Consider the following 13,503-nt stretch of genomic DNA (forward strand, 5'->3'; position numbering starts at 1 on the left):
GGTCTCCATCAGAGGTCCCTTCCCTTGGAGACTGGGGAACTCCACCCAAGGGCGTGAGGAAAGACTGTAGAAGTCAGAACAGATGAAGGACACCAGGAAAATACGGCCCAGTGACTCAACTAAGCAAGGCTCATATGGACTCACAGAGACTGAAGCAGAAAACAAAGGACCTGGCATGGGTCTGCACTAGGCCCTGCACATATATGTGATGGCTGTTAGCTTGGTGTTTTTGTGGGACTCCTAACAGTGGGAGCCAGAGTGTCTCTGACTCTTTTGCTGCTCTTGAGACTCTTTTCTCCTATTGGGTTTGCCTTCTCCAGCCTCAATATGAGGGCTTTTTGTTGGATCCTGTTTTGTTGTGTTGGTTGTTATCGGAAGGGAAATGGAGGGGAAGTGGATGTAGTGGAAAGGAGAGGTAGGGGGAGCTGGGAGGAGTGGAGGAAAGGGAAATTGTGGTCAGGATGTATTGTGTTTTACATTTTATTTTTATCTTATTTTTCTGAGTGTTTTGTCTGGGCACCATGTTCATATACTGCAAACAATGCAAGCCAGAAGAGGGTGTTGATTAGGGATGTATTGTATGAGAGAAGAATCTATTTTCAATTAAAAAAAGAAGAAAGGAAAGAAAGAGTAGTGTGATGATACTGTGAATGTGACACCTAAGTAGCAAACCTTTGAGAATGTCTTTGAGGGACTATCTTGATTATGTTAGTTGATGGGAAAAAACCCATCTTTACTATGGACCAGACAATCCATTCCCTAGATGGGAGGACCCTGGACTGTGTAAACTGGAGAGAGCAAGCAGAACACTAGCAAACAGGGCTCACTCAACTGGAGCTAGCAAGTCTGAAATTTGCCAGCAGGCCAGCTTTCTGGAATTGAGGTAATTCCCATGTCCTCAGTTTTCCCATCTGTAAGATAGGGTTGATATAATACATCATGCATGTTTGTGGTAAAGATAAAAAGGACTATGCTTACAGAGCTCACGGCACAACACTTGGCTGCTGACAGCAGTGTCCTCTTCCTCTTTGTACAGTGTAGAGGACCAGCCTTTGAATAACAGATTCCTGGTCTCCACACTCCACATCCCACTCCTCAGTCTGCACATGGCCCCTGGCTTACAATGGCTTGACTTGTGACTTTCCGATTGTTCAGCTTTCTGATGGTGAGGCAACGACAATCAGAAGAAACCATACATGCATGTTGAGCCCTTTCCAGGTAGCAGTTCACAGTGCCATCTTCTCTTGGGATGGATGGGAGTAGTAGCTACAGCTCCGGTCATCCCCACCACCGGAAGAGGAGGTTTTGACAGCACAGCAGGCTATGCTGCTAAAAGGGGCTGTTCAGGAGCCTAGGTGTGTGTTCAGCTTACAATATTTTCAACTTGGGCTTAGCATATTGTAGCCCTGTTGCAAGTTGAGGGGCATCTAACCTTGCTTACTTTAGGCTGGAAGATTGTCGTAGTCATGGTTACTATTGTTGTGATGAAACACCATGACCAAAAGCATCTTGGGGAGGAAAGGATTTATTTCACTGATGGTTCCATATAACAGTTCATCTTCAAAAGCTATGAAGACAGGAGCTGATGCGGAGGCCATGGAAGAGCTGCATACTGACTTGTTCCCCATGACTCGCTCAGCTTGCTTTCTTATAGAACCCAGGACCACCATCCCAGGGATGGCACTGCCTACTATGGGGTTGGGTCTGACCCATCAATCACTAATTAAGAAAATGCCCTACATCCTGATCTTATGGAGGCATTTTCCTAATTGATGTTCCCTCATCTCAGATGACTTCAGCTTGTGTCAAGTTGGCATAAAACTATCTGGCACATAAAGCAGAGAGTTACTGAGTCATTACATGGAGGGTCACAACAATCAAGAATCAAAAACAGAAAGTCTATCTACAGGGAGGGAAATTACAGGATAAGAAAATTAGTGTAATATCTCCCTTGGCCATCTCAACAAAAATGTTCAGAAGGTGACCTTGCCCTTCACTACATTAGTTTATCAGGACCACATCAACAAGGACCATAGTCTGGAGCCAAAGTCTGGAAACAAGGGCTCAGCAACTTTGGTTTCATCTGAGGCCTCTACCCTAAGCTTGTAGAAAGTCACCTCCTCCCCATTTCTTCCTATGCACATGAATGCTCTCTCTATCTATCTGCCTGTCTGCCTACCTATCTGTCTGTCTCTCATCTATCTCTGTCTGTCTGTCTCTCTCTCTTCTGTATGTGTATGTGAGAGACAGAGACAGACAGACAGAGATTTGTGTACATTCAAATGCACGCACTCATATCCTCTGTTTCTTCTTTTTATAAGATTTTTATAAGATTGGTTCCAGTGATGACTGCACTTTTAATTTAAACCTTTTTTAAAGCCCTATTTCCAATATACTCACATTCTGGGGTACTGGAGGGTTAAAACACTAACATCTGAATTTCATGTGGAACATAATTCATGCCACCTAACTTACCAGTCACACACACACACACACACACACACACACACACACACACACACCACAATGAATACACACCAACCCTTAAAGGGACCTGATCCTGCTCATGCTTTTAATTGCTCACACCACCAGAAATGATGAAGACTTGGATCAGTAGCTCATATATACATGCACACATGTGTATATGTCTCTTGTGATCAGTGTCCCACAGCTCAGTCCTGGCACTGCAGCCAACAAAAACTGAGCCATCGAAGAGTTGAGTCAGTGACCATGTCAGCCAGGTTTACTAGGGCCACAAGATGGAAAGGAAGCCTATTGCATTACAATCAGGATGGGCCAGGATCCTCTTAGCTCACTTATCTATAGAAACACCAACTACATTGCAGTTTACTGCAAATAACCAGCACCTCACTGCAACAGCCCGGAGTGTGTGAACTGCAGCACACAGGGGCATGCATCTCAGAGAGAAGAAACACAAGCATTTAATCATCACAAAAGGCAAACGAAAAAGCATCTAAAGACTGCTAACAAAGAAGTAGAACCACTCTAAATTCTGAACAGGTTTCTAAAACTCCAAAAGGGCAGCAAATCATGTTACTTATCATTTAAAAATAACTAGGATTTAAGAAATGAAATTAGACAAGTGATTAATGCATCATCTTGAGCCAGAGTTCCTTTGATAGTTGGAAGAAAATAAAAGCCAGCCAAGAAATAAACATTTCAAATTCAGGTGCTTTGCAATCTGTGCTCCAAATGTTTCCCTGAGTTTGGGAAGAGGTGGCCTGCTCTGCATACACAGCAACCAGCTTCCTGGCTCCAGTAAGTTACCTTCAAAATAAGAGCATCGGGCAGAAGAAGCAGCAGCCACCATGGGCAAAGGGCCAAGACCAGGCCAGTAAATAGGTCGGTGGAGAAGGTCCTCTGGGTGTTGTGAAGACCTTTGTGGTTTATTTGTTTGTTTGCTTGATTGGTTGGATGGTTGGTTGGTTGGTTGGTTTTTTTTGACTTGCTAGTTCTTTTTATATTAGAAATCCAAGGAGAGCAAAGAGTCTTTTGACATAGTAAGAAAAAAACAAATGTGGGTGATAGAACGAACAGTCTAAGTGAAGAGACAGGAAGAAGCATGTGGTGAGTTAGGGGAGGGCTCCCTTACCCCTTTCTATTTGCAACTAGTTTGAAACTAAGACATTTTTTCACAATCCAAAGTATATAGTAGGTACAGAAACGTAGACACCAAATCAAACATTTATTGATAATAAACCATAAATGAATATCTTGTTAAAGAAATCTTTGGCATACACACAATTTCACCCCGTTGTAAAGACAAAAGTAAGTTTATAGACTAATGAGATGAATGAGCTTCTTTTTACATAAAAATAAAGAGATTTTTGGCTGAATATGGGATGGTGCAAGGTGCATGGTCTTGAGTGTTCTGCAGAGTTGATTGATATTTTAATTTCCAATTGTCTGTACTGAGAACATTACTTTGTATGAATACATGAAATAAAATGGCAAAAGTATGTTTAGGGCCATTTCAGAAATTATTGGAAATTCTGTTCTAATCCCAAGCCAAACTTCATCTAATTGCTTTTGATGCAGCTATTTTCAGGAACTCAAACAGCAATTTTTAAAAATCAAACATTTTAATACAATGCAATACAAAGATATACTAATTTGATACTTATGTGCATTCCTGGTGCCAGAAGAGGGAGTCAGAGCCTTCGGAACTGCTGTTAGAAGGCTGTGAGCCATGATGTGGCTACTCAAAATGGAACCTGGCTCCTCTGGAAAACAGCCAGTGCTCTAAACAGCTGGGCCATTTTTCTGGCTCAAGATAAAGTTTTGAGGAAGTGTCTTTCATAGGATTTCTATGGCTGCAATGAAACATCATGATCAAAAGCAAGTTGGAGAGGAAAGGGTTTATTTGGTTTATACATTCACACTGTACCATCATTGAAGGAAATCAGGACAGGAATTCACAACAGGGCAGAAATCTGGAGGCAGGAGCTGATGCAGAGGCATGGAGGGGTGCTGCTCACTGGCTTGCTCCTCATGGCTTGCTCAGCCTGCTTCTTTATGGAACCCAGGACCACCAGCCCAGGGATGGCACCACCCACAGTGAGCTGGGCCCTCCCCCACTAATCACTAATTAAGAAAATGTCCTCCTGGCTTGCCTACAGCCTGATCTCATGGAGGCATTTTTTTAATCTAGGTTCCCTCCTCTCTGATGACTTTAGCTTTTGTCAAATTGACAGAAAACTATCCAGCACAGGAAGCAAATATGTTTAGCCTGACTAAAAGATTATACAACATATATATCTATCAAACATGACACAGTACCAAATAATATGTACAAGTCTTGTGCTTGTATGTATCTGTTAAAAAAAAAAACTGTTAATTTGTGGTTGAGAATGAAGCTCAGTTGGTGGAGTGCTTGCCTAGCATGGAGGAGTCCCTGAATCTGAAACCCAGCACCAGGTAAAGTACAAGCATGGTGACGCCCACCTGCTGTCCCATACTGGGAGGTGAAGGTGGGAACATCAGAAGTTCAAGATGATCCTTGTCTACATATGATGAGCAAGGCCAGTTTGAATAAGACCCCCTCACAAATAATAATAATAATAATAATAATAATAATAATAATAATTTTTTTTTTTTTTTGGTTTTTCGAGACAGGGTTTCTCTGTGTAGCTTTGTGCCTTTCCTGGAACTCACTCTGTAGACCAGGCTGGCCTCGAACTCACAAAGATCCACCTGCCTCTGCCTCCCAAGTGCTGGGATTAAAGGCCTGCGCCACCACTGCTGCCCAGCTAAATTTGATTTTTTTTTAATGTCAAATTTTAGAACCTGAAATACAGCCACTGGATAAACTAAAGTCAACGGACAAACAAGGGTTCAGCCACACTATCCACAGAGAGTCCAAAGGGGAGCTGCCTGTACTGCAGACTCCTTACTTCATTTTAAATTAACACAAAGGAGAGAGAGAGAGACAGAGAGAGACAGAGAGAAAGAGAGAGACAGAGAGAGACAGAGAGAGACAGAGACAGAGACCGAGAGACCGAGAACTCAATTCACTGCTCTCTTCTGGGCATCATGGTCCTTATTTATAAAAGCAAGGCCTGGCCTGGCAGCAGATTCTCTTAGCCTAACCAGTCCCCACCCAGGCCCAGCAGAGGGTCTTTGCCGGTCCTGTTTCCAAAGGAACCCAGAGATTTGGCAAGCCGTCCTGCCCCATCTTGCAGAGAGCTCCAGAGCCTGGCAGCTGGAGGGCCTTTCGGAGCTTTGTCCGCAGTGTTAGCCAAGATGGGGTGAACGTGTTTCCAGACTCAAAGGCCTCGTGGAGGGCCCTACTCTCACCTGCCCCGGCGACTGACTCTGGCATTGCTCCTAACCTCGCCATAGCAAGGGATAACAATAGTCACATCATGGGCTGAAGATCATGTGAAAAGCGAGGGCACAATCCTTTCAGTGCATGGCAAGTGCACCGACAACCTGGCTGTCTCCTTAAGTCAAAGCCTGCAAATGTCTCTTCCCAGGATGCTAGAGGGAAGCAGTAGCATGTCAATCCTGAGAAGCAAGGGATGTAAAAAAACGACAACAGAAGTCCAGGATTTCACTTGGGAGAAAGGTGTGTGGCTTCCCTCTACAGTGGACTAGACTTCTTTATCACAGTTCCTTTAAACAGATGTGAAAAGTTCTTTGACATTGAGAGAACACAGCTGTAGGCCTGAGAATGTGACCCGAAAGCCCACCCTCATTAGGAGGTAGGCTGGGATTACTAAATTGACATGCTTAATCTCTACAGCAGATCAACAGACTGTAGATAGTCAGAACTGACTTGAAGGATCCCCTCCCCCATTTTGGACTATTTCCAATAAAGAGAACATATGACACCTTCCCAGGCAAGGTTAATCTTTACAAATAAGATGATGCTAAAAATGGGATGATATCAAAGACTGTGGAACTTCTCACTGCCCGATTCCCTGCACCATCCCCAAGACATCCATAAACCACAATACTAACAAATACTAACCAAGAGTTAACTGCATCCAGTAAATCTCTAGATACATGCTTCCGACCACCACCACCAACCCTCAATTTTCTTCTTACTTATTTCTTAATATATGGTTTCACTTTAATAACGTCTATGAAATTTTCCATCCAGCAAAAATTAAAATGATCCATCACCCACACTGCCCAGACAGCCTTTGCTCACACTGGAACAGTGAAAGAAAAGGGAACGTACCCATGTGAGCCAAATAGTAAGTGCAGAATGTTCCAGACTATGATGGGAGTTTATCACCAACTATACTCACACTTCTCCTTGTTTCTCTACAAGTAAAAATGTTCAGAGTCCTTTGGAGAGCCTTATAGAAGTATTTCAATTTATAGCTTAGCCTTTGTATATCTTTTTAAACTACCTGTCAATGACGGTGCTGGTCTCTAGATAATGCATGTTTTGTCATCATCTTTGTTATGGATTGAACTGTGTTGCTCCTAACATTCTTATGAGGAAGTCTTGACCCCCAGAATTCTGCAGTATGGCTACATTTGTAAATATAGAAAACTAGGTTTGTGAGGGCAGCTCTAATCCCATCTGACCGGTATCCTTCTTAGAAGAAGACACACAAAGCCCCCAAGGTGCACATGCACACAGGGATGGCATAGGAAGAAGTAGCAAGAATGCAGCCATTTGCAAACCAAGAGAGGCTTGGAGGAGCTGTCCTACCCAAGGCGCCTGGATCTTGGACTTTCAGAACTGTAACAAAATGAACTTGTGTTGTTTAATCCTGACCCTACCCAATCTGGGGGACACCACAGTTAGCTAATACAACTCCTTAGTATTTATTTGTAGTACACCTGTATCAGTGCCTGTACACCTGTAGGAATGTGCCTCATTTCATCATAGAAATTGCCATTTTCCTTCACCTCCGCCCTGCTAATTAACATTTATATTTATTCCAAGTTTTTGACAATTTCAAATTATATTGCCACAAACATCTTTGCACTGATGTCTTGGGGTAATTGTACAGCTTTGTAAAGTGAATTCCCAACAACAGAATTGTGGGCTCAGTGTGTATAAACTCACACATACATAATTTCAACAGCTTCAAATTGCCCTTCAATTTATTCTGCTTCCATCAAAAGTACTTTAAAATGCAATTTTCAGATATAAATAAATAGCCAGCAATGTGTGTGTGTGTGTGTTTGTGTGTGTGTGTGTGTGAGACAGAGAGAGAGAGAGAGAGAGAGAGAGAGAGAGAGAGAGAGAGAGAGAACGGGAGAGAGACTAAGAGAGAGGGAGAGGGGGAAGAGAGGAGAAGGGAGGGGGGAGAGAACATTTAAATTTTCACTAACCCAAACGCTGCAGGTGAGTGCATCATTTTTTTATGTACCTATGAATAATTCTGAGCACTTAGAGAGATCCTGGCGTCACAGCCTTGGGGCCAGCTTGGATTTGGGTACTGTCATTGGGTACACGTGATTCTGGCCAGGTTTCCTGACTTCTCTGGGTACCAGGCTCCTTCTTATGCCAATGTGATAAGAACTGAAGTTACCTCAGTGTAGGTTACAGGTGTGAACAGGCATTAGTGCTTGGCATGGTGTTTGTGAGACAATAAGCCCCAATGTTCTTAATGTTGTTGTTAAACAATGTCGATTATACCTGTTTTCTGATGATGTTACTCCTGCTGAAGCTCTGGTCTCCAGTGGGGTTGCCTTAGAAAGGAATTGAATATGAGCTCCTAACCCAATATGACCAGCATCTTCTATAAAAAAGACACATCAGAAGAGCTTCACCCCAATCCCAGAATAGAAGTCTCTTGAGAGCACACCCCAACAGGGGCTGCATGGAAGGGAAGAGACCTCACATTGAAGCCTACCATACTATCTCCTTGCCCTGGGGTAGCCCAAGCAAGCAAACACATCCTGTTCATACATCACATCTCCACCGAGCCAAAGTTTGTCTTACAGTATAAGTTTCTCTCTCCCAATGAAGGCTACAGAGTGTTCTTATTTTCTTTCTGATGCTGTGATAGACGCCATGATCAAAGCAACTTAGGGAAGAGAAGGGTTTATTCAGCTTACAGTTCCAGGTCACATTCCATCTCTGAGGGAAGTCAGCACAGGAGCCCTGACTTTTCAAGAAGGGACAGAAACCATGAAGGAATGCTGCTTGTTGGCTTCCTCGCTGGCTTTTTTTTTTTTTTTTCCAAACTTAGCTTAGCTGCTTTTCTCCTACATTCCAGGACCACTGCCTAAGGATGGGGCCTCCTGCAATGGACTGGACCCTCCTGCATGAATTAATAATCAAGACCGTCCCTTCCAAACATGCCCACCCAATTGATACAGTTATTCAGTTGAAATTCTTTACTGGTGACTTTAGATTGTATCGGGTTGACAGTCAGTGCTAACTAGAACAGATGAGTTAATTAATGGACTCTGGTTGGAAAACAAGACAGTGTGATATTGTCATCTACTGGGATCTTCCAACCACGACCCATGGAAGAAGCAGTAGAGGTGGATTGCTACAATGGCTGTAGATGGAAATATGAAGGAAGGGTACTGGAGGTAGAATTTTGAGATTTAAATAGTCTGATTTTAAGAAGGTATGTATAATTCTAGTCCCCGATGCTAGCTCAACTACAGAATTCAATAGTCTCCTTTACAGACTTTAGCACAGGGCCCCTTCTCTGGCCATGTGACTGCTTTTACACATCATTTTCTATGGAAGGAAACTGTAGAGTATCAGTTACTGCCCACCTTTCCTCATTTCCACATCAAAATCTGGGTACTGAAACGGACTTTTTCCAATTTCAATCCGAAATTGTAATTTAATATGGAGCTGTTGTAAGTAACAGAGGCTGACAGGCTTGTGCCTCCCACTCCTACCAGAAAGAGACACACATATTGGTTCCACATTTCTGGATATGCTATCCACACTAAGTTAGGGACCAGATAGGAGAAATGGATGATTTGAAGTCCATGAATATAAGCTTTAGAGCATGAATGTATAGGGATACACGGGGTAATTGGGAAAACAGACACATAAAAAAAATGCACAATATCTGACAGACCCCATTAAATCAGCAGAGTGACTATAAAGATGAGACAGTGCAGTGTGAATCTCAGAAGTGCAGTCTCACGGGTTCAAAACCTAAGCCTACCACTTCACTGGCTGTATGATTACGGCCAGGATAATTTCCCCTTTAGGACTCAGCTTTTCCAGCTATGAAACAAGAATGATGTTACCCTACCTTGTCAAGCTTTGAGGATTATGTAAGCCAAAGACTGGAATGCTTCACCTGTGATAAACACAAGGGCACAGGTCTAAAACCTCAGAACTTGAGGGTCAAAAGTAGGAGGATCTGTAATTTTAGCCAGTCTATATATTAAATCCTCCCCTCCCCCCTCCAAAAAAAGAAAATGGGAATGAGAATACAGGTCAGTCAGCAGAGTGGTTGCCTAATAGGCACAAAGCTCTGGGTTTCATTCCTAGGACCATTTAAAACAGGCATAACGGCTCCTGGTTATAATCCTGGCACTCAGGAGGGAAACCAGGAGGATCAGAAATTCAAGATCATCCTTGGATGTACAGTGAGTTTGAGACCAGCTAAGGCTACCTGGACCCTGGTTCAAAAGAGAAAGGAAGGGAGGGAGGGATGGAGGTAGGCAGAGAGAGAGAAACAAAGAAAGGAGCTTATTCTTTGCCTGACACATACTAAAATGGTTCTACCAATGACAAAATATCTCCAAGACTTTTTCTCAACATCTGGATGTTTTCATTTCTAGGTTTTTGTTATCCACCCAGTTTAGCTCCATATTCATCAGCTCTTAAGTGATCAAGAGTTCTCAACTAAACCCATACGAGGAATGAAAGAGAAGAATAAGACCCTCAAGGAATTCATAGTCAGATTAAGGAGATGAAAGAGACTACCAGCAAATAATGAAAGGCAGTAAAGAATGGGCGAATAATCCAGAGAGCGCCTGGAAGCCAGCATGCGGAGAGGAGACAATGGCGTCATCACAGCTCCCGACCGCAATCCCTCTCTAGTTCTGGTTTGCCTCCACCGCTGTTCCTGTGGCCAGAATCCAACTGAAGTACCACCTAATGTTCCACCCCATCTTCAGAGGCCATAGCGAAAACGCACAATGAGCATGCCACTTGCCAAGTGTGGCACTGTGGACTCATCCAGGCGGGTCCTCTATATTTCTTCTGCTTACAGCTTTGGAAATGGATCTTAAAAGTATCATTCCCTCTGGAGGACCTGATACTTTCCCCATAGCATTACCCCATATGTCTTCCTTGGCACCATGTGTAGGTCCTGTCTTTGAACCACCCTCCCACTCTCAGCCCCATGACTCAAAACTGGACTGTGTCAGTCACTGGTGGCCATACTTAGCAACTGAACACATGACTAAATAATGTAATTTATGTTTCCATGCACCTTGTGTCCAAGTAGAACAGGGAAAAATATAAAGTAAAGGAACAGAATCCACGTTTCTGGTGAGAAATGTGGGCCAGGGTCTCATTTTAATGAAACTCAAATCATGTTCCATAGTTTTTGTTTCTCCTACGGTTCCAGTTCCCGGTCATAAAGTTGCAAGAGGCAAAAGAGCATTCAGCTGGAAACATGGAGTGTTTGGTTTTGTCGGGAAGGAGAAGAGAGAAGAGGGAAAGGGGGGGATGGGGGGGGGGGAGGGGGGATTTCAGGTATCATGGTTCACACAGCCATCCAGAACTTAGTGTTTAATATGACAGGGTAGGGGGCTGGGAAGATGGCTCAGTGGGAAAAACTGCTTGCTACACAAGCTTGGGTACCTAATTCCAAATTTCCAGATTCCAGGTCCCAGGTAAATACACACACACACACACACACACACACACACACACACACACACACACACACACCCGCGAGCATGAGATCCATTTTAATTAATTAAATTACTTATCCTCGCTCTTGTGGTTGTATGGGTTGCCTGGAAAGTTTGAACTTGGGGCCGTCAGTGCAGATGAAGCCTCCAGCTGGAATGAGTTAAAGGCTTGATAGTGGCAGTGATGTCTCTCCACCTTCACTAAGGTGTCTGCCCTTCCCACATCTTTGGTGCCTGCTTCCTCCAAGCCACTGCACACGGATTGGGCTTTTCACCACAGGGTGGTTCCAAGGGAGTCTTCCTTCCTCCACACGGATGAAGACAGAAACAGGCCAGGGAAGATTTGCATCTAAAAGTATCCATGTCATTTCCACTATGGTGACTCAGTCAAAGCACTGATGTCATTCAAGGTAAAGTTGCGTGTCTTGATGAAATACCATGGTGGTTCAGGGCTGAGTGATGGTGAGACCAAGACACACCTTAAGACAAAGATTCTGCCATTAGCCCTCATCAGTCCTAATCAGGGTCCTTCATTAGCCACCAAAGACCAAGCTGTGTCAGTCAGCTTGCCATTACTGTGACTGAATATCACAGACAATTGACTTATTAGGAGGGCAGGTTCATTGCAGGTCATGTCTTCAGGGGCTTCGATTATAGTCATTGGGCCCTGTTGCCATAGCACAGCATGTTATAATGAGAACATGTGCCAGAGAAGAACTATGGATGTCACAATAAATAAGAGAGAAAAGAGTGCAGGATTCCTATATCCCCTTCAAGAACATGTCATCTTTGACCTACTTCCTCCTACTGAGCCTACTTTTATTTTATTTTTCTTGAGATGAAGACTTTCTGTGAGGTCAAGCTAGCCTTGAACATGCAGATGGTCCTGCATTTAAGGAGTGCTGGTGATAGGCATGTGATGCTTCCTAAATCATCCATCACCTCTCAAATACACCAGAGGCTGGAGGTTAAGCCTTTCACACTTGGGCCTTTGGTATATCCGAGCTATAGCAGTGTCCTCTCCACCAGATAAGCACGAAAGCCACGCCTCCTGACAGTAAGGCATCTACTCAGGCCAATCATTCCGCCAGGTATAGGGAAAAATGAGAAGCTAAGTGCACAAATACACAGGCATGACAAGGAGGAGTCCCTCTGTCCTCTTTCAACATGGTTGTCCACTGTGCAATAGAAGCAACTGGACCAAAACAGAAGACCCCAAGGCCACACAGCTCCCTAGTATAGACAGCTGAAATCCACACTGTTGGGGAATATTATTTTAAGGTGTGTGACTTTTGTTTATGTTGCATTTGTTTAACTCTGTGAAGATGTGTAACTGTGCCTGTCTAAAACACCTGATGGTCTAATAAAGAACTGAACAGCCAATAGCAAGGCAGGAGAAAGGATAGGCAGGACTGGCAGACAGAGAGAATATGCAGGAAAATTAAGAGAAGGAGGATGCTAGGGGCCAGCCACCCAGCTACACAGCAAGCCACGGAGTAAAAAACAAAGAAAGGTATACAGGAATAGAGAAAGATAAAAGCTCAGAGGCAAAAGATAGATGGAATAATTTAAGTTAAAAAAAAAAACTGGCAAGGAACAAGTCAAGCTAAGGCCAGGCAATCATAATTAAGAATAAGCCTCCATGTGTGATTTATTTAGGAACTGGGTAGTGGACCCCCCAAAAGAGTAAAAAACAAACAACACCATACCCCAAAGCCAGACATAGTGGTGCACGCCTTTGATCTCATCATTTGGGAGGCAGAGGCCAATGGATCTCTGTGAGTTCAAGGGCAGTCTGATCTACATAGTGAGTTTCAGGACAGCCAGAGCTACAGAGTAGGACCCTGTTTCAAGAAAAAAGAGGAAAGAAAGAAGGGGGGAGGGAGAGAGAGGAGGGAGGGAAAGAAGGAAGGAAGGAAGGAAGGGAGGGAGGGAGGGAGGGAGGGAAGGAGGAAGGAAGGAAGGGAGGGAGGGAGGGAGGGAGGGAGGGAGGGAGGGAGGAAGGGAGGAAGGAAGGAAGGAAGGAAGGACTCATGAAGATTAAGCCAGTAAACAGTATTCCACTGTGGCCTCTGAATCAGCTCTTGCCTCCAGGACTCCTGTCCTGAGTCCCTGGCCTGACTTCCCTGGTGACGGACTACAAACTATAAGGTGAAATAAATCCTTTCC

Source organism: Onychomys torridus, chromosome 16 (assembly GCF_903995425.1).
Source record: "Onychomys torridus chromosome 16, mOncTor1.1, whole genome shotgun sequence".
Classification (NCBI taxonomy): Eukaryota; Metazoa; Chordata; class Mammalia; order Rodentia; family Cricetidae; genus Onychomys; species Onychomys torridus.